Below are 19,577 nucleotides of genomic sequence, written 5' to 3'. Positions count from 1 at the left end.
AGCCCTGTGGGACAGAGAATTCTAGAAATTCACCACTCTCCGAGTGAAGAGATTCCTCCTCAATCTTAAATGAATGGTCTACCCCTTATTGTGAGACTGTGTTTCTTGGTCAAAACCCTGCAGCCAGGGAATCATCCTGCATCTACTCTGTAAAGCTCTGTAGGAATTTAGTACACTTCATTGAGGTCACTTCTCATTCTTCTAAACACCAGAGGAAGGGGTAAGTGAGGGCGCTTGGCAGGGTAAATGAGTAGAGGTGGCGGTAGGCTTCGTGTAGAAAGAAAGAGTTGGGGGATATTCAGAGTGATGAAGGTGATCGGGGGATGGGGGGTGTAAGGGAAGGAGTAAGGATTACTGAATGAATGGTGGGGGGAGAAGGAGTGAGAGAAGATGAAGGAGTGGGGGATTGCATAAGGAGTATGGGGGGAGAGGGAATTTCCAAGTGAATGTGCAAAGGAGGGGCTTGCAGAGTCAATATTTGCATCAAGGGGAACAAATTTCGGGTGAGTTTGGAAGGACGAAATGATGAGTTTGAGAGTCAGAGCGAGCCAGTAGGGTGGAGGCTGTGGGTGCATTGGTAGCGGCAGAAGGGGCGTTGGAGGTGGTTGGTGGAGTCTCGGAGACAGACACAGACACTGGGGTGAGAAGTGGGTCAGGATGGTCAATGTAGATGGAGGTGAGGTGCTCAGCGAGGTGGGGAATGTACCTGCTCACCTGGACATTGATGAAGGAGAAGGGTTGGGCTGTAGGGTAACAGTGGGAATGTCGAAAGTGGTGCCAGTGGGGTAGGGGGAGCGGGGGGGAGGGTAATGGTGTTGGGAAGAAGGACATGGGTGACATGGGAAGGGGAAATGAGGAGGGAGCTGATCAATAACCATACGATCACCATCTTTTCAAAAGCGAAAGTAATCAGAACCACGTGTTGGGAGGACACAGCTGCTGCATGGCAATGGGTGGCCGGAGATACCGGTCGGTGCGGATGAATAATTGAAAGAAAACTGCAGAAGGCAGTAGTGGAAAAGCTCTGGACAGTGAGATGTGTGGGAGATGGGTGTGAGAGAGGATCCACGTGTGTGGGGGAGTGCTTGCATGAGGCTGTGAAAGGCCCTGCTACACACTGCACCAAACTGTGAGTGTTGCAGGAGGGGTGGGGGGTAAGAGTAGACATTATTTAGTGCAAGTGTGAATACATTTATAGTTTGTACAGTGACAATGTTCACCTGTGCAACAACTTGTGCTCTTCATTTCTCTATACTTACCACTATGTCTAGGCGCTGCTGGTACAGCCGCAGCATGGGCGGAGGCAGCCTGTGGGGTTATCAACCCACTTGTCTTTGATGACTTCAGCAGCCGTTCTCTGGAGAGCTGAGGCCTAGAGGGTCTTGGCTGACTTTGACTCTCTACTGATGGGCCAACTGTTCCTCTGTAGTGACAGAGGACGAGGTTGAAAGAGTCACAGGCTGAAGGAATATGGAGGAAGCAGACAACCTCTGAGAGTCCTGAATGAATGATCAGGGGTGTCTAGTTGCTGATCTTCCTCCCTCCCTACGGGTGCCCGAGAGCCCCAGCCTGACTCATTAAGGGGAAGAGACACCTAGAATGACATCAAATTTCCCCGTTCCATTCTTGCATTGCCATTTCATAAACTCACCCATGACAATGGCGATGGAGTTCAGGTCAGCGTGTATCTCTGAATGAAACTTAGCATTCTGTTGGGAAAGGATCTCTATGGCATCTGCTACCCTCCCTATGGAGTCGCACATGTGTGGACCAATAATAGGACAGGTGGATAGACTCTTCTGCCTCACATCCACTTTGTTGATGACATACAACAGCTCTTTCTCCTGTTGCCTGACTCCTGCTGACTCTCCAACATTAATTGGAAATTAATTCCAGAGGCATGTCATCTGCCTGGGACCTCACAGATTCCTCTTCCCCAGCTGCCTCTGACAGCCGGGGAACACAGCTGAACTTGCCGCCTCTTGCTGCAGACACATGTCTGTGCGGTGACCACCAGACGGTGCGACCCACATTGTTATGGCACAGGAGGCCATTTGGACAATCGTGTTTGCACCGGCTTTCCAAATGAACATTATGACTTATTGCCATTCCCCTGCCTGTTCCACTTCCTCTACACATTTTTTTATATTCAAATAATCATCTAATGTCCTTTTGAATGCCTCGATTGAACCTGTCTCTACCATACATTCAGGCAGTGCATTCCAGACCCGAACCACTTGTGTGAAAATAAAAATTCTCACATCACATTGTGCCTCTTTTGAAAATCACTTTAAATCTGTGCCCTCTCATTTTTCATCCTTTTACGAGCGTGAACAGTTTCTCCCTATCTTCTCTGTCCAGCTCCCTCATCATTTTGAACATCTCTATCAAATGTCCTCTTAGCCTTCTTATCTCGAAAGAGAACAGTCCCAAGCTCTCCAATCTATCCTCATAACTGAAGTTTCTCGTAGCTGGAAACATTCTTGTAAACCTTCGTCGTCCAGTACTTCCCCGGAGCGGAGAAACCACAACATCTTCTTCGCAGCCTTCAACATGTCATCGATGAAGATGAACATCTTGCCAAGGTCATCCCCATACTCCCACTACTTGCCTTCAAACAACTGCGCAACCTCAAACAAACCATTATTTGCAGCAAACTACCCAGCCTTCAGAACAGCGACCACGACACCACACAACCCTACCATGGAAATCTCTGCAAGACGTGCCAGATCATCGACATGGGTACCACCATTACATGTGAGAACACCACCCACCAGGTACGCGGTACATACTCGTGCGACTCGGCCAATATTGTACACCTCATACGCTGCAGGAAAGGATGTCCCAAAGCTTGGTACATTGGCGAGACCATGCAGACGCTGCGACAACGGATGAACGGACATCGCGCGACAATCGCCAGGCAGGAACACTTCACCAGTCAAGGGCATTCAACCTCTGATCTCCGGGTAAGCGTTCTCCAAGGCGGCCTTCAGGACGCGCAACAACATAAAATTGCCGAGGAGAAACGTATAGCCAAGTTCCGCACAAATGAGTATGGCCTCAACCGGGACCTTGGATTCATATCGCATTGCATTCATCCCCCACCATCTGGCCTGGGCTAGCGAAATCCTACCAACTGTCCTGGCTTGAGACAATTCAAACCTCTTTAACCTGGGGTTACCCCGATCTCTGGATCTGTAAAGACTTAATTACCTGCAAATGCTCGCATTAAAAGCATTGTCTGGCATCTTTGACTTTGTCTATATATATGTTTCTGGAACATACCTCTTCATTCACCTGAGGAAGAAGCAGTGCTCCGAAAGCTAGTGATTTGAAACAAACCTGTTGGATTTTAACTTGCTGTTGTAAGACTTCTTATTGTATAGATTCAGCATGGCCTCCTTGCTCTCCTAGTACTTTATGCCCCTATTAATAAAGTACAGCCTACAATATGCTTTATTAACCGCCCTCTCCATCTGTCCTGCCATCTTTAATGATCTATGAACATATACACCCAGGTCCCTCTGCTCCTGCACCCCCTTAAACATTTTATCCCTTATTTTATATTGCCTCTCCATGTTGTTCCTATCAAAATGCAGCACCCTACACTTTTCCACACTGAATTTCATCTGCCACCTATCTGTCCACTTCATCAACTTGTCTATGTCCTTTTGAAGTTCTACACTGTCCTCACAGTTTATAATATTTCCAATTTTCATATCATCCTCAATTTTTGGAACTGTCCCCTGCACATCAAGATCTAGATCATTAATATATATCAGGAAAAGCAAGGGGCGGGATTCTCCGATCCCCCGCCGGGTCGGAGAATCGCCGGGGGGTGGCGTGAATCCCGCCCTCGCCGGCTGCCGAATTCTCCGGCGCCAGAGATATGGCGGGGCGGGAATCGCGCCGCGCCGGTCGGCAGGCTCCCCCCGGCAATTCCCGGGCCCGTGATGGGTCGAAATCCCGCCCGTTCTATGCCGGTCCCGCCGGCATAAATTGGAGTTGGTCCCTTACCAGCGGGACATGGCGGCGCGGGCGGGCTCCGGGGTCCTCGGGGGGGGGGGGGGGTGCGCGGGGCGATCTGGCCCCGGGGGGTGCCCCCACAGTGGCCTGGCCCGTGCTCGTAGGACACTCCTGCACCGCCTGCAGACAGTCTGGTGGTCATTCACTGCCTCTCTTCCTGCTTTCCCTTAACCTGTGGTGGGACCACTTTCTAACTATGCTATCCATATGCATTCTAGCCTCCCGGATGCATCAAAGTGACTGCAGCTGTCGCTGGCATTGTGAGGTTTGTGCAGCTGGTAACACATCCTACCTATGTGGATATCCAGGCCACAAGAAGTGTCTGTGTCTTCCCACATGTTACAGGATGGGCATTCCATGGGCCAAGCCGCCCTGCCATACCTTTACTTTACAAGCTATTCATAGGAGATGAGAAAGTAGAATTATGCACCAGGTCCGCACCTGCCTGCTACTTTCCCTGTAGCTCGCCCTGTCGTTCAAACATTGATTGTATAAAATTATTAAAACTTATCACTTACACAGAATAAAGCAGAAGACTCACCTGTTACTTAGTTCCCTTTTGCTGGCTTCCCTTAGCTATAAGAAACTCATAAAAAGGAATGAAATCGGACAGACCACCTGGCATGGACCCAGACACTGTGAACGACAGAGGCAAACCCAGCCCTGTTGACTCTGCAAATCTCCTTACTAACATTCAGAGGCTTATGCCAAAGTTTGGGAGAGCTGTCTCACAGACTAGTTAAGCAACAGCCTGACATAGTGATACTCACAGAATCACACCTTACAGACAATGTCCCAGACACGACTATCGCCATTCCTAGGTATGTCTTGACTCAGTGGCAAGACGGACCCAGCAGAGGTGGCGGCACAGTAATATACAGTTGGGAGGGAGTTGCCCTGGGGGTCCTTAACATCAACACTGGAACCCATGAAGTCTCATGACTTCAAGTTAAACATGGGTAAGGAAACTTGCTGTTGATTACCTCGTACTGTCCACCATCAGCTGATAAATCAGTACTCCTCCATGTTGAACAACACTTGGAGGAAGCACTGAGGATAGCAAGGGCACAGAATATGCTTTGTCTAAGGGACTTCAATGTCCATCACCAAGCGTGGCTCGGTAGTACCACCACAAACCGAGCTGGCTGGGTCCGAAAGGACATAGCTGATAGACTGGGACTGCAGCAGGTGGTAAGGAAATCAACAAGAGAGAAAAACATACATGACCTCATCCTCACCAATCTGCCTGCTGCAGATACATCTGTCCATGACAATATCGGTAGACGTGACCACCGCACAGTCCCTGTGGAGACAAAGTCCCGTTTTCACATTGAGGATACCCTCCATCATGATGTGTGGCACGATTACTGAGCTAAATAGGATAGACGTCAAACAGATGTAGCAACTCAAGACTGGGCACCCATGAGGCACCGTGGGCCATCAGCAGCAGCAGAATTGTATTCAACCACAATCTGCAATCTCATGGCCCGGGGTATCCACCACCCTAGCCATTACCCCCAAGCCAGGGGATCAACGCTGGTTCAATGAATGCAGGTGAACATGCCAGGAGAAACATGGGGCATACCAAAAAATGAGGTGCCAACCTAGTGAAGCTATAACACAGGACAAATTGTGTGCCAAACAGCATAAGCAGCAAGTAATACACAGAGCAAAAGTATTTCTGCAATGAACACGCCATTTCTAAGATCTGCAGTTTTGCTAAATCCAGCTCTGAATGGTGGTGGACAATTAAACAACTCACTGGAGGAGGAGGAGGCTCCACAAATATCCCCATCCTCAATGATGGAGGAGCCCAACACAAATGTGCAAAAGACATTCGCAACAATCTTCAGCCAGAAGTGGCGAGTGGATAATCCATCTAGGTCTCCTCCGGAGTCCGCAGCATCACAGAAATCAGTCTTCAGCCAATATGATTCACTCCACATGATAGCAAGAAACAGCTGACGGCACTGGATATGGTGAGGACTAAAGGCCCTGACAATATTATGTTTTGGGCCAGGGTTTAGAGAACCCCAAAGTGTATCATTGAGTTCACCTGACCCACAACTTTTAAACCAAACCCACCCTGTAGCAAAAAGCCTAAAGGGAAAGTAAAAAGCTGCCAGACAGCCTAGCTCCACCCACTCTCTGACATCACTGCAGGAGTAAAAACCCATTTCTTAAACGTATTCTCACATGACACCTCCCCCCAAGAAAAAAACCCCATCAACTTCAAAATGGTTTCATTTTTCACCTTTTCACTATCCTTTAAGAAATGCACACAGTAAATATACTTTTTCATTTAAAAAAAAAACAACACACGCAAACAGCTATAATAATATAGTCCGTTTTTTTTTCTTCTTCCTCCAATTAGAATCCTTCTCGATTGACAGTCTCTTTGAACAAGAAGGTCTCTGCACAATCCAGCCATTTCTCGACACCTCGGTATTTCTCTTTAAAGTCAGATATTTTAGTTCAATCTGATCACAGAGTCCCTTGTAATTCTCCAACACAGGAGCATTGGTTAACACAGCTTTCAGGCAGTCAAATGCCTGTTGAAAGTCCGCCGTCCACTGAAACATTCAACGTTTCTTCAGCAAGTCTATCAGTGGGGCAACCACGCTACAAAACTTTTTCACAAATGTTCGATCAAATCCACTCATGCCAAGAAATCGCATTATTTCCCTTCATCTTGAGGATATCGGAAACTCCTCAATAACTGTTGGTTTCACATCCTGTGTGACCATTCGACCCTGTCCGATTCTATGGCCAAGGAAAGTGACTTGGGCTTTTCCAAATTCACTTTTGGCTAGGTTTATCACAAAACCCGCCTCCTGAAGTCAGTCGAATAACTCCATCAGATGTTTTAAATGTTCTTTCCATGTCTGGCTGAAAACTACCAGATCGTCGATGTATACCGCACAATTGGGTAATCCTGAAATGAATTTGTTAGTGAACCGTTGAAATGTGGCTGGGGCGTTTTTAATGGCATAACTTTGAATTGGTATATACCATCTGGAGTCACAAAAGCTGAAATGTCCTTCGCCCTTTCGGATAAAGGTACCTGCCAGTAACCTTTAAGTAAATCAAGTTTGGAAACAAAAACTGATTGTCCCACTTTCTCAATGCAGTTCTCCAAACGTGGGATGGGATAAGAGTCCGTTCTTGTAACTGCATTCACCTTTCTATAGCCCACACACAACTGTTGGGTATCGTCTGGTTTAGGTACCATCACTATGGATGAGCTCCATTGATAGCAACCCACTTTAATTATGCCATTTTTAAGCATACTCTCAATCTCTTTGTTAACATGTGCCAATTTTAAAGGGTTAAGTCTGTATGGATGTTGTTTGATTGAACCGCATTTCCCACATCTACATCATGTATAGCCATTTTACTACTTCACAATTTATCTCCACAAACTTGCCCATGTGATATCAATAACTCTTTCAGGTCAGTTTGTTTTTCCTCTGAAAGGTAACTCAACAATTTATCCCAATTTTTAAGAACATCCTCGTTTTCCAATTTAATTTGAAGTATGTCAAATCCACAGTCATCTGGATTTGGTTCGTCACTTTGTGTTAGAATAATTAAAACCTCCTCCTTTTCTCTCCTTCCCTTTCAAAGTACCTTTTAAGCATATTCACATGACACACTCGGTGAGTCTTCCTTCTATCTGGTGTTTTTAACCACATAATTCACCTCCCTTAATTTCCTTTCAATCTGATAAGGTCCACAAAACCTTGCTTTTAAAGGTTCACCTACAACTGGTAACAACACTAAAACTTTATCTCCACTGGCAAAACTACGAACTTTGGATTTCTTGTCCACTATCCGTTTCATCACATTTTGTGCAACTTTTAAGTGTTGTCTAGCCAATTCACCTGCTCTATTTAATTGTTCACTAAAATAATGTAATTTCCGATTTCTCACTCACCAATTTTTCCTTAATCAATTTAAGTGGTCCTCTTACCTCATGATCAAAAATTAGTTCAAAAGGACTGAATTTAGTTGACTCATTAGGTGCATCCCTAATTGCAGACAGTACGAATGGAATTCCTTTCTCCCAATCCTCTGGATAATCTTGACAATAAGCCCTCAACATTGTCTTTAATGTCTGATGCCACCTTTCTAATTCTCTCTGCGATTCTGGATGGTACACAGTTGATTTAAATTGTTTTATTCCTAAGCTATCCATAATTTCTTTGAATAACCTTGAGGTAAAATTTGATCCTTGATCCGATTGTATTTCTGTGGGTAGTCCATATCTAGTAAAGGATTTAAGTAACTCTTCCACAATCTTTTTAGCTGTAATATTACGTACTGGAATGGCCTCTGGAGACCTAGTAGACACATCTATTATAGTCAAAAGATATTGATTCCCACTTTTCGTTTTAGGAAGCGGTCCTACGCAATCAATTAGGACCCTTGTAAAAGGTTCCTGAAATGCTGGAATGGGTATTAAAGGCGCTGGTTTTATCACTGCTTGAGGTTTCCCTATCACTTGACATGTGTGACATGATTGACAAAATTTAACTACATCTTTATGTAGTCCAGGCCAATAAAAATGTTTTGGGATTTTAGCTTGAGTTTTGCTTATTCCAAAATGACCTCCCACTGGTACCTCATGTGCAACTCACAACATCTCCTTTTGATACCCTACTGGCAATACTACTTGATAAACGTCTGCCTACTTTTCATCCACCTGCATATGTAAAGTTCTCCAGTTTCTCATCAAGACATCACTTTTACAGTAATATCACTCTGGTATACACTCAGATTCCTCTTCCGTTATGCTTTCTGATACATCTGTTTTATTTCTACATCTTTCTGTTACAACTCCGCCAATTTTCCTGAACTAAAAGTATCCGCCTCATCCTCCACCTGCCCTTGTTCTTTTTCAACCATCTGATCAAAAATCATTTCTGATAATTGCACTTCAACTTCATCTTCACTCTGATTTCTCCTCTTGTCATAACCTGTGACTTTGCGACCTTGTTACTACACAATCCGGAAAAATCCCAGGATATTCGTCCTTCAACACTTCAGTTTTCTGATTTTCCACTGGCTTATCAACCACAGTAGGCATCACTCCCAACTGCTGTCCAGCTATATCATTACCCAAGATAAACTGTATTCCTGGACAAGATAGTTTCTCTATTACTCCTATTACCACTTCACCACTCTTCACTGGACTTTCCAACTTTACCTTATATAATGGAACACTACTCCTCTCACCCTGAATTCCACATATTACCATCTTTTCTGGCAATATTCCTTCCAAACTACATAACTCCTCATCTCTGACCATTAAAGATTGACCAGCTCCCATATCTCTTAAAATTGTAACTTCTTTACCTGCTCCTCCTGATACACATGAGTAAACTTTACCCACACAAGTAAATTCTTTAAAGACATCTGGCACCTTCTTATCAATCACCTCTTGATCAGGCGGTACAATCTTTTGCACCTCCTTCGCTTCACTTGGGCTTTCCTTTCCCACTTTAACAAACCCCACTGTCTTATCCTGTTTCACCACATCAGCCTTCCCAGTGCTTTTCTTCAACCACCAACACTGTGACTTTACATGGTCTAGTTTATTACAGTGAAAACATTTGAAATTTTTCATTTCTTTTCCACCGTCTTGGATTTCTTTTTTAGTCTGAGGTACCCTCTCCTTATTATCTCCCATCAGATCACCTTTACCTTTACCACTTGAGTATTTCTCATGTCCCCAGTTTCTATCCCGCACAGGCTGAAACTGATGTCGGAAACCAATCTTTGATTTATGAACTAATTCATAATCATCTGGCCATTTCCACTGCCAATCTCGCAGTTTTAACCCTCTGTTCTTCCACATGAATTCTCACTACATCAGGAATTGAATTTTTAAACTCCTCCAAAAGTATAATTTCTCTGAGAGCTTCAAACGTTTGGTTTATTTTCAAAGCCCTTATCCACCTATCAAAATTACTCTGTTTGAGCCTTTCAAACTCCATGTATGTTTGACCAAATTCTTTCCTTAAATTTCTAAACCTTTGTCTGTAAGCTTCAGGCACTAGCTCATATGCGCCTAAGATGGCTTTTTTCACCTCCTCATACGTCCCTGATAGATTGGTGTGGTACAGCAGAAATGGAAAAGTATTTTTTAAAGCAAAACAATATTTATTCTATGAACTCAAGTTCACCTTTTTAAAACATAGTGAACATCTTAGCAACCATCAATTCAAATACAACCCCCAAAGAATACAACATTAAGTAATCCTTGTGCTTTCCCTTTAACATCCATAAGACTTAAATCAAAACCTTTTAACAGACGCGCCTCAGGTTTAAATTCACTACTGAGAACAGTTACCACGTTGAAATCAGCAAATGGACATTCATAAGCTTGCAGAGATTCACACACATCCTGCTGTGATTGCAGCTTCTCCAAAAGTAAAATGAAACCAAACCCACCCTGCAGCAAAAAGCCTAAAGCAAAAGTAAAAAGCTGACAGACATCCTAGCTCCACCAACTCTCTGACATCTCTGCAGTAGTAAACACCCATAGATAGGAGATTATGTGGGAACAAGAGAGACTAGTTGGTGTGTTGCCTCCCAGGTGCCAGGGTGAGTGATGTCCCGGATCGTGTTTTCGGGATCCTTAAGGGGGAGAGGGAGCAGCCCCAAATCGTGGTCCACATAGGTACCAACGACATAAATAGGAAAAGGGATAGAGATGTAAGGCAGGAATTCAGGGACTAGGGTGGAAACTTAGGTCGAGGACAAACAGAGTTATTATCCCTGGGTTGTTACCCGTGCCATGTGATAGCGAGACGAGGAATAGGGAAAGAGAGGAGTTGAACGCGTGGCTACATGGATGGTGCAGGAGGGAGGGTTTCAGATTTCTGGATAATTGGGGCTCATTCTGGGGTCGGTGGGACCTCTACAAATGGGATGGTCTACACCTGGACCAGAGGGGTACCAATATCCTGGGGGTGAAATTTGCTAATGCTCTTCGGGAGGGTTTAAACTAGTTCAGCAGGGGCTTGGGAACCTGAATTGTAGCTCCAGTATACAGGAGGTTGAGAGTAGTGAGGTCATGAGTAAGGTTTTAAAGTTGCAGGAGTGTACCGGCAGGCAGGAAGGTGGTTTAAAGTGTGTCTTCTTCAATGCCAGGAGCATCCAGAATAAGGTGGGTGAACTTGCGGCATGGGTTGGTACCTGGGACTTCGATGTTGTGGCCATTTCGGAGACATGGATAGAGCAGGGACAGGAATGGTTGTTGCAGGTGCCGGGGTTTAGATATTTCAGTAAGCTCAGGGAAGGTGGTAAAAGAGGGGGAGGGGTGGCATTGTTAGTCAAGGACAGTATTACGGTGGCAGAAAGGATGTTTGATGAGGACTCGTCGATTGAGGTAGTATGGGCTGAGGTTAAAAACAGGAAAGGAGAGGTCACCCTGTTAGGGGTTTTTTATAGGCCTCCGAAAAGTTCCAGAGATGCAGAGGAAAGGATTGCAAAGATGATTCTGGATCGGAGCGAAAGCAACAGGGTAGTTGTTATGGGGGACTATAACTTTCCAAATATTGACTGGAAACGCTATAGTTCGAGTACTTTAGATGGGTCCATTTTTGTCCAATGTGTGCAGGAGGGTTTCCTGATACAGTATGTAGATAGGCCAACGAGAGGCGATGCCATAATGGATTTGGTACTGGGTAATGAACCAGGACAGGTGTTAGATTTGGAGGTAGGTGAGCACTTTGGTGATAGTGACCACAATTCGATTACGTTTACTTTAGTGATGGAAAGGGATAGGTATATACCGCAGGGCAAGAGTTATATCTGGGGGAAAGGCAATTATGATGCGATGAGGCAAGACGTAGGATGCATCAGATGGAGAGGAAAACTGCAGAGGATGGGCACAATGGAAATGTGGAGCTTGTTCAAGGAACAGCTACTGCGTGTCCTTGATAAGTATGTACCTGTCAGGCAGGGAGGAAGTGGTCGAGCAAGGGAACCGTGGTTTACTAAGGCAGTTGAAACACTTGTCAAGAGGAAGAAGGAGGCATATGTAAAGATGAGACATGAAGGTTCAGTAAGGGCGCTCGAGAGTTACAAGTTAGCTAGGAAGGACCTAAAGAGAGAGCTAAGAAGAGCCAGGAGGGGACATGAGAAGTCTTTGGCAGGTAGGATCAAGGATAACTCTAAAGCTTCCTATAGATATGTCAGGAATAAAAGAATGACTAGGGTAAGAGTAAGGCCAGTCAAGGACAGTAGTGGGAAGTTGTGCTTGGAGTCCAAGGAGTTAGGAGAGGTGCTAAATGAATATTTTTCGTCAGCATTCACACAGGAAAAAGACAATGTTGTCGAGGAGAATACTGAGATTCAGGCTACTAGACTAGAAGGGCTTGAGGTTCATAAGGAGGAGCTGTTAACAATTCTGGAAAGTGTGAAAATAGATACGTCCCCTGGGCCGGATGGGATTTATCCTAGGATTCGCTGGGAAGCTAGGGAGGAGATTGCTGAGCCTTTGGCTTTGATCTTTAAGTCATCTTTGTCAACAGGGATAGTGCCAGAAGACTGGAGGATAGCAAATTTTGTCCGCTTGTTCAAGAAGGGGAGTAGAGAAAACCCTGGTAACTATAGACCAGTGAGCCTTACTTCTGTTGTGGGCAAAATCTTGGAAAGGTTTAAAAGAGATAGGGTGTCTAATCATCTGGAAAGGAATAATTTGATTAGACATAGTCAACACGGTTTCGTGATGAGTAGGTCGTGCCTCACAAACCTTATTGAGTTCTTTGAGAAGGTGACCAAACAGGTGGATGAGGATAAAGCAGTTGATGTGGTATATATGGATTTCAGTAAAGCATTTGATAAGGTTCCCCATGGTAGGCTACTGCAGAAAATACAGAAGCATGGGATTCAGGGAGATTTAGCAGTTTGGATCAGAAATTGGCTAGCTGGAAGAAGACAAAGGGTGGTGGTTGATGGGAAGTGTTCAGACTGGAGTCCAGTTACTAGTGGTGTACCACAAGGATCTGTTTTGGGGCCACTGCTGTTTGTCATTTTTATAAATGACCTGGAGGAGGGCGTAGAAGGATGGGTGAGTAAAAATACAGATGACACTAAAGTCAGTGGAGTTGTGGACAGTGCGGAAGGATGTTACAAGTTACAGAGGGACATAGAAAAGCTGCAGCGCTCGGCTGAGAGGTGGCAAATGGAGCTTAATGCAGAAAAGTGTGAGGTGATTCATTTTGGAAGGAATAACAGGAAGACAGAGTACTGGGCTAATGGTAAGATTCTTGGCAGTGTGGATGAGCAGAGAGATCTCGGTGTCCATGTACATAGATCCCTGAAAGTTGCCACTCAGGTTGAGAGGGTTGTTAAGAAGGCGTACCGTGTGTTAGCTTTTATTGGTAGAGGGATTGAGTTTCGGAGCCATGAGGTCATGTTGCAGCTGTACAAAATGCTGGTGCGGCCTCATTTGGAGTATTGAGTGCAATTCTGGTCACCGCATTATAGGAAGGATGTGGAAGCATTGGAAAGGGTGCAGAAGAGATTTACCAGAATGTTGCCTGGTATGGAGGGAAGATCTTATGAGGAAAGGCTGAGGGACTTGAGGCTGTTTTCGTTAGAGAGAAGAAGGTTAAGAGGTGACTTAATTGAGGCATACAAGATGATCAGAGGATTGGATAGGGTGGACAGTGAGAGCCTTTTTCCTCGGATGGTGATGTCTAGCATGAGGGGACATACCTTTAAATTGAGGGGAGATAGATATAAGACAGATGTCAGAGATAGGTTCTTTACTCAGAGAGTAGTAAGGGTGTGGAATGCCCTGCCTGCAACAGTAGTGGACTCGCCAACACTAAGGGTATTCAAATGGTCATTGGATAGACATATGGACGATAAGGGAATAGTGTAGATGGGCTTTAGAGTGGTTTCACAGGTCGGCGCAACATCGAGGGCCGAAGGGCCTGTACTGCGCTGTGATGTTCTGTGTTCTATGTTCTATTTCTTAAAGGTACTCTCACTACAGATATTTATATACATACCCATTTATAAACACACATTTCTTAAAGGCACTCTCACATGACAATTCCAACAGTAGAACTGAAGATATGTGTTCCAGAACTTGCCGCATCCCTAGCCAAGCTGTTCCAGTACAGCTACAGCACTGGCATCTACCCAGCAATGCGAAAAATTGCCCAGATGTGTCCTGTACACAAGAAACAGGACAAATCTATCCCAGCCAGTTACAGCCCTATCAGTCTACCCTCCATCATCAGCAAAGTGATGGAAGGATTCATCAACAGTGTTATCACTTACTCGGCAATAACCTCCTCAAGGATGCTCAGTTTGGGTTCCGCCAGGGTTCTCTCAGCTCCTGACCTCATTACAGGCTTATTACAAACATGTACAATAGAACTGAATGTCAGAGGTGAGAATGACTGCCCTTGACACCAGGGCAGCATTTGACTGAGTACGGCATCAAGGAGCCCCAGCAAAACTGGAGTCAATGGGAATCAGGGGGAATATTTCCGCTGGCTGGAGTCATATCTGACACAAAGGAGGATGGCTGTGGTAGTTGGAGGTCATTCATCTCAGCTCCAAGACATCACTTCAGGAGTTCCACAGGGTAGTGTCCTAGGCCCAACCATCTTCAGCTGCTTCATCAATTACCTTTTTCTGGACTTCCGGTTGCGGCTATGCGGAGTTAAGCCGCATTCGGCGGCTTCCGCTAAAACTGACATTTGGGCTCTCCAGAGGAGCCCCAACGGCAATTTTTTCGACGACTTACAGTGTGGGAAGGTGAGCAAGGTCCCCCCTCCATAGTATATGGATTGGACCAGGAGTGGAGCGGTCAAAAAAGCGTTTATGGAGCAGAGAAATGTGCACGGAAGAAAAAACAAGATTGCGGCGGGCGTAGATCAAGCGGCATGGGTGCAGGAGCAGCAGGAGTTTCTCAGGTGCTGCTTTGAGGAGCTGAAGAAAGAGGTGCTGGCGCCAATGCTGACGGCGATCGAGGGGTTAGTGGAGACCCAGAAGGCCCAAGGGGCGGCGATCCAGGAGGTGCGGGAAAAAACCGCGGAGAATGAGGATGAGATCTTGGGCCTGACGGTGAAGATGGAGGCGCACGAGGCGCTGCACAAGAGGTGGGCGGAAAGATTCGAGGACCTGGAGAACAGGTCGAGGAGGAAGAATCTTCGGATTCTGGGTCTCCCTGAAGGAGCGGAGGGGGCCGATGCCCGGGCATATGTGAGCACGATGCTCAACTCGCTGATGGGGGCGGGGGCCTCTCTGAGTCCCCTGGAGCTAGATGGGGCTCATCGGGTCCTGGCGAGGAGACCCAAAGCAAACGAGCCGCCAAGGGCGGTAGTGGTGAGGTTTCAACGTTTCATGGATAGAGAGTGTGTCTTGAGATGGGCCAAGAAAGAGCGGAGCAGCGTGTGGGAGAACACGGAGATCCAAATCTATCAGGACTGGAGTGCGGAGGTGGCAAAGAGGAGAGCTGGTTTTAATCGGGCCAAGGCGGTGCTCCATCGGAAGGGGGTGAGGTTCGGGACGCTGCAGCCAGCGCGATTGTGGGTCACATTTAAGGATCAACACCATTACTTCAAAATGCCTGAGCAGGCTTGGACCTTGATACAAACTGAAAAGTTGGACTCAAACTGAGGGTTTGTGGTTGTGGGGGGGGATTCGGTTGTATACAGGGTTTTAACTATGCTTAGGGAATGTTCCACGGGTTGGGTGATAGATGGGGATGGGGGAAGAGATCTGATGGGGAGACATTGAGAGAGTGTGGGCGTTGGTGCTGGAGGAAGGGGAAGCCCGGGGATGGGGGAATTGGGATAAGGCCGCAACAGGAGCGGTGCCAGAGGGGGCGGGGCCGGCTCAGGAAAGCGCGGGAAAAAGAGAAGGACGCGGGGGGGTGGGGGGGGGGGGGGGGCTGGAGGAGCGCACACTGATTGCTGGGGAGGAGGGGGAGGGGGGATTCCCACACAGGGGGGGGGGGCGGTCAATGGAACGGCGGGGAGGCCGGGGTCAGCAGGAGTCAGCTGACTTACGGGAGTGTTATGGGGGGAGCAAAAGAGCTAGATACTGATCTAGCGGGGGGAGGGGGAGGGAGGGAGGGGAAATAGGGTTGCTGCTGCATTGGCCGATGGGGAACTGGAAACAGAAGAGGTGGTCGGGACGCGGGTCCCCCATCTGGGCGACTGGAGAGTGCAGGAGGCGCGGGCACGGGACTGGCCTAGAAAAGGAGATGGCTAGTTGGCGGGGGGGGGGGGGGGGGGGGGAAGCCCCCCAATCCGGCTGATAACTTGGAATGTGAGGGGCCTGAATGGGCCGGTTAAGAGGGCCCGAGTGTTCGCGCACTTAAAGGGACTGAAGGCAGACGTGGTCATGCTTCAGGAGACACATTTGAAGGTGGCAGACCAGGTCAGGTTAAGAAATGGATGGGTAGGACAGGTATTCCATTCGGGGCTGGATGCAAAGAACAAAGGGGTGGCAATACTGGATGGGAAGCGGGTGTCGTTTGAGGCCAAGAAGATTGTAGTGGACAATGGAGGTCGATACGCGATGGTGAGCGGTAGGTTGCAGGGGGCGTGGGTGGTATTGGTAAATGTATACGCCCCGAACTGGGATGATGCTGGATTTATGAAGTGCATGTTGGGGCGGATTCCGGATCTGGAGGCAGGAAGCTTGATAATGGGGGGGGATTTCAACACGGTGCTGGATCCAGCATTAGATCGCTCCAGATCCAAGACGGGGAAGAGGCCGGCTGCGGCCAAGGTGCTTAGGGGGTTCATGGACCAGATGGGGCGAGTAGATCCATGGAGGTTTGCTAGGCCCTTGGCCAGGGAATTTTCTTTTTTTTCTCACGAACACAGAGCCTACTCCCGGATAGATTTTTTTGTTTTGAGTAGTGGAGGGAACGGAGTACTCGGCCATAGCCATCTCAGACCACGCCCCGCACTGGGTGGAGCTGGAGTTAGGAGAGGAGAGGGACCAACGCCCGCTGTGGCGTCTAGATGTGGGATTACTGGCGGATGAGGAGGTGTGCGGGAGGGTGCGGGGGTGCATTGAAAGGTATTTGGAGGTCAACGACAACGGGGAGGTGCAGGTGGGGGTAGTATGGGAGGCGCTGAAGGGGGTGGTCAGGGGAGAGTTAATCTCCATCAGGGCTCACAGGGAGAAGAGTGAGGGCAGGGAAAGGGAGAGATTAGTGGGAGAGATCCTAAGGGTAGACAGGAGATATGCAGAGGCCCCCGAGGAGGGACTACTTAGGGAGAGGCGAAGTCTCCAGATGGAATTCGACCTGTTGACCACAGGGTAGGCAGAGGCACAGTGGAGGAAAGCACAGGGGACGACGTACGAGTATGGGGAGAAGGCGAGCCGGATGCTGGCACATCAGCTCCGTAAGAGGATGGCAGAGAGGGAGATAGGTGGAGTCAAGGATAGCAGGGGAACTACGGTGCGGAGTGCGGTGAAAGTAAATGAGGCATTTAAGGACTTTTATGAGGAGCTGTACAGATCTCAGCCCCCAGCAGGGGAAGAGGGGATGCGTGGGTTTCTAGATCAACTGAGGTTCCCGAGGGTGGAGGAGCAGGAGGTGGCTGGTTTGGGGGCGCCAGTTGGGTTGGAGGAGCTGTTGAAAGGACTGGGGAGCATGCAGGCAGGGAAGGCCCCGGGGCCAGATGGGTTCCCGATTGAGTTTTACAGGAAGTATGCGGACCTGTTAGCCCTGTTGCTGGTGAGGACTTTCAATGAGGCAAGGGAGGGGGGGACCCTGCCCCCGACAATGTCTGGGGCGCTGATTCCTCTGATCCAGAAACGGGACAAGGACCCACTGCAATGTGGGTCGTATAGGCCAATTTCACTCCTCAATGTGGATGCTAAGTTGCTGGCAAAAGTGCTGGCTACGAGAATTGAGGACTGTGTCCCGGGGTTGATTCATGAGGACCAGACGGGATTTGTAAAGGGCAGGCAGCTAAACACCAATGTGCGGAGGCTCCGAAACGTGATTATGATGCCATCGGTGGAGGGAGAGACAGAGATAGTGGCAGCTATGGACACGGAGAAGGCCTTTGACCGGGTGGAGTGGGAGTATCTCTGGGAAGTGTTGCGGAGGTTTGGGTTTGGGGAGGGGTTTATCAGTTGGGTTAAGCTCCTTTATAGAGCCCCGGTGGCGAGTGTGGCTACGAATCGGCGGAGGTTGGAGTATTTTCGGCTGTATCGAGGGACGAGGCAGGGGTGCCCCCTGTCCCCCCTGTTGTTTGCATTAGCAATTGAGCCTTTGGCCATGGCATTAAGGGAGTCCAGGAAATGGAGGGGGGTGGTTCGAGGGGAGAGGAGCATCGGGTGTCGCTGTATGCGGACGACCTGTTGCTGTATGTGGCAGATCCAGTGGAGGGGATGGTGGAGGTCATGCAGATCATAAGGGAGTTTGGCGTCTTCTCGGCCTATAAGCTCAATGTAGGGAAAAGTGAGCTCTTTGTGGTGCATCCAGGGGACCAGGGAAGAGGGATAGACGACCTACCGTTGAGGAGGGCGGAAAGGAGCTTTTGGTACTTGGGGATCCAGGTAGCTAGGAGCTGGGGGGCCCTGCACAAACTTAATTTGACGCGGCTGGTGGAGCAGATGGAGGAGGACTTCAAAAGACGGGATGTGTTGCCTCTCTCGCTAGCGGGCAGGGTACAATCGATTAAAATTATGGTCCTCCCGAGGTTTCTTTTTGTGTTCCAGTGCCTTCCTATTATGATTACCAAGGCCTTTTTTAAGTGGGTAAGTAGGAGCATCATGGGTTTTGTGTGGGCAAACAAGACCCCGAGGGTAAGGAGGGGGTTTCTGGAGGGACAGAGGAGGGCTGACGTTGCCGAATCTGGGTGGCTATTATTGGGCAGCCAACGTGGCGATGATCCGTAAGTGGATAATAGAGGGAGAGGGGGCAGCATGGAAGAGTTTGGAGATGGCGTCCTGCAAAGGAACGAGCCTGAGGGTGCTGGTGATGGCACCGCTGCCGCTCTCGCTGACCAGGTACACCACGAGTCCGGTGGTGGAGGCAACGCTAAAGATCTGGGGGCAGTGGAGACGACATAGAGGTAAGATGGGAGCCTCGGTGTGATCCCCGATCCGGGAGAACCATCGGTTCGTCCCAGGAAGGATGGATGGGGGGTTTTGGAGCTGGCATCGGGCAGGGATCAGAAGGATGGGGGACCTGTTTATAGCCGGGACATTTGCGAGCCTAGGGGCGCTGGAGGAGAAGTTTGGGTTACCCCCGGGAAATGCATTCAGGTATATGCAAGTGAGGGCGTTTGTGAGGCGGCAGGTGAGGGAATTCTCGTTGCTCCCGGCACAGAGGATTGAGGACAGGGTGATTTTGGGTATATGGGTCGGAGAAGGCAAGGTTTTGGCGATATATCAAGAGATGAAAGAAGGGGAGGAGGCTTCGGTAGAGGAGCTGAAGGGCAAGTGGGAGGAGGAGTTGGGGGAGGAGATTGAAGAGATGATGCCTTGAGTAGGGTTAATTCCTCTTCCTCATGTGCCAGGCTCAGCCTGATACAGTTTAAGGT

The sequence above is a fragment of the Scyliorhinus torazame genome, chromosome 9 (genome assembly GCF_047496885.1).
Source record: "Scyliorhinus torazame isolate Kashiwa2021f chromosome 9, sScyTor2.1, whole genome shotgun sequence".
NCBI lineage: Eukaryota > Metazoa > Chordata > Chondrichthyes > Carcharhiniformes > Scyliorhinidae > Scyliorhinus > Scyliorhinus torazame.
Note: the sequence above shows the minus strand (reverse complement) of the source record.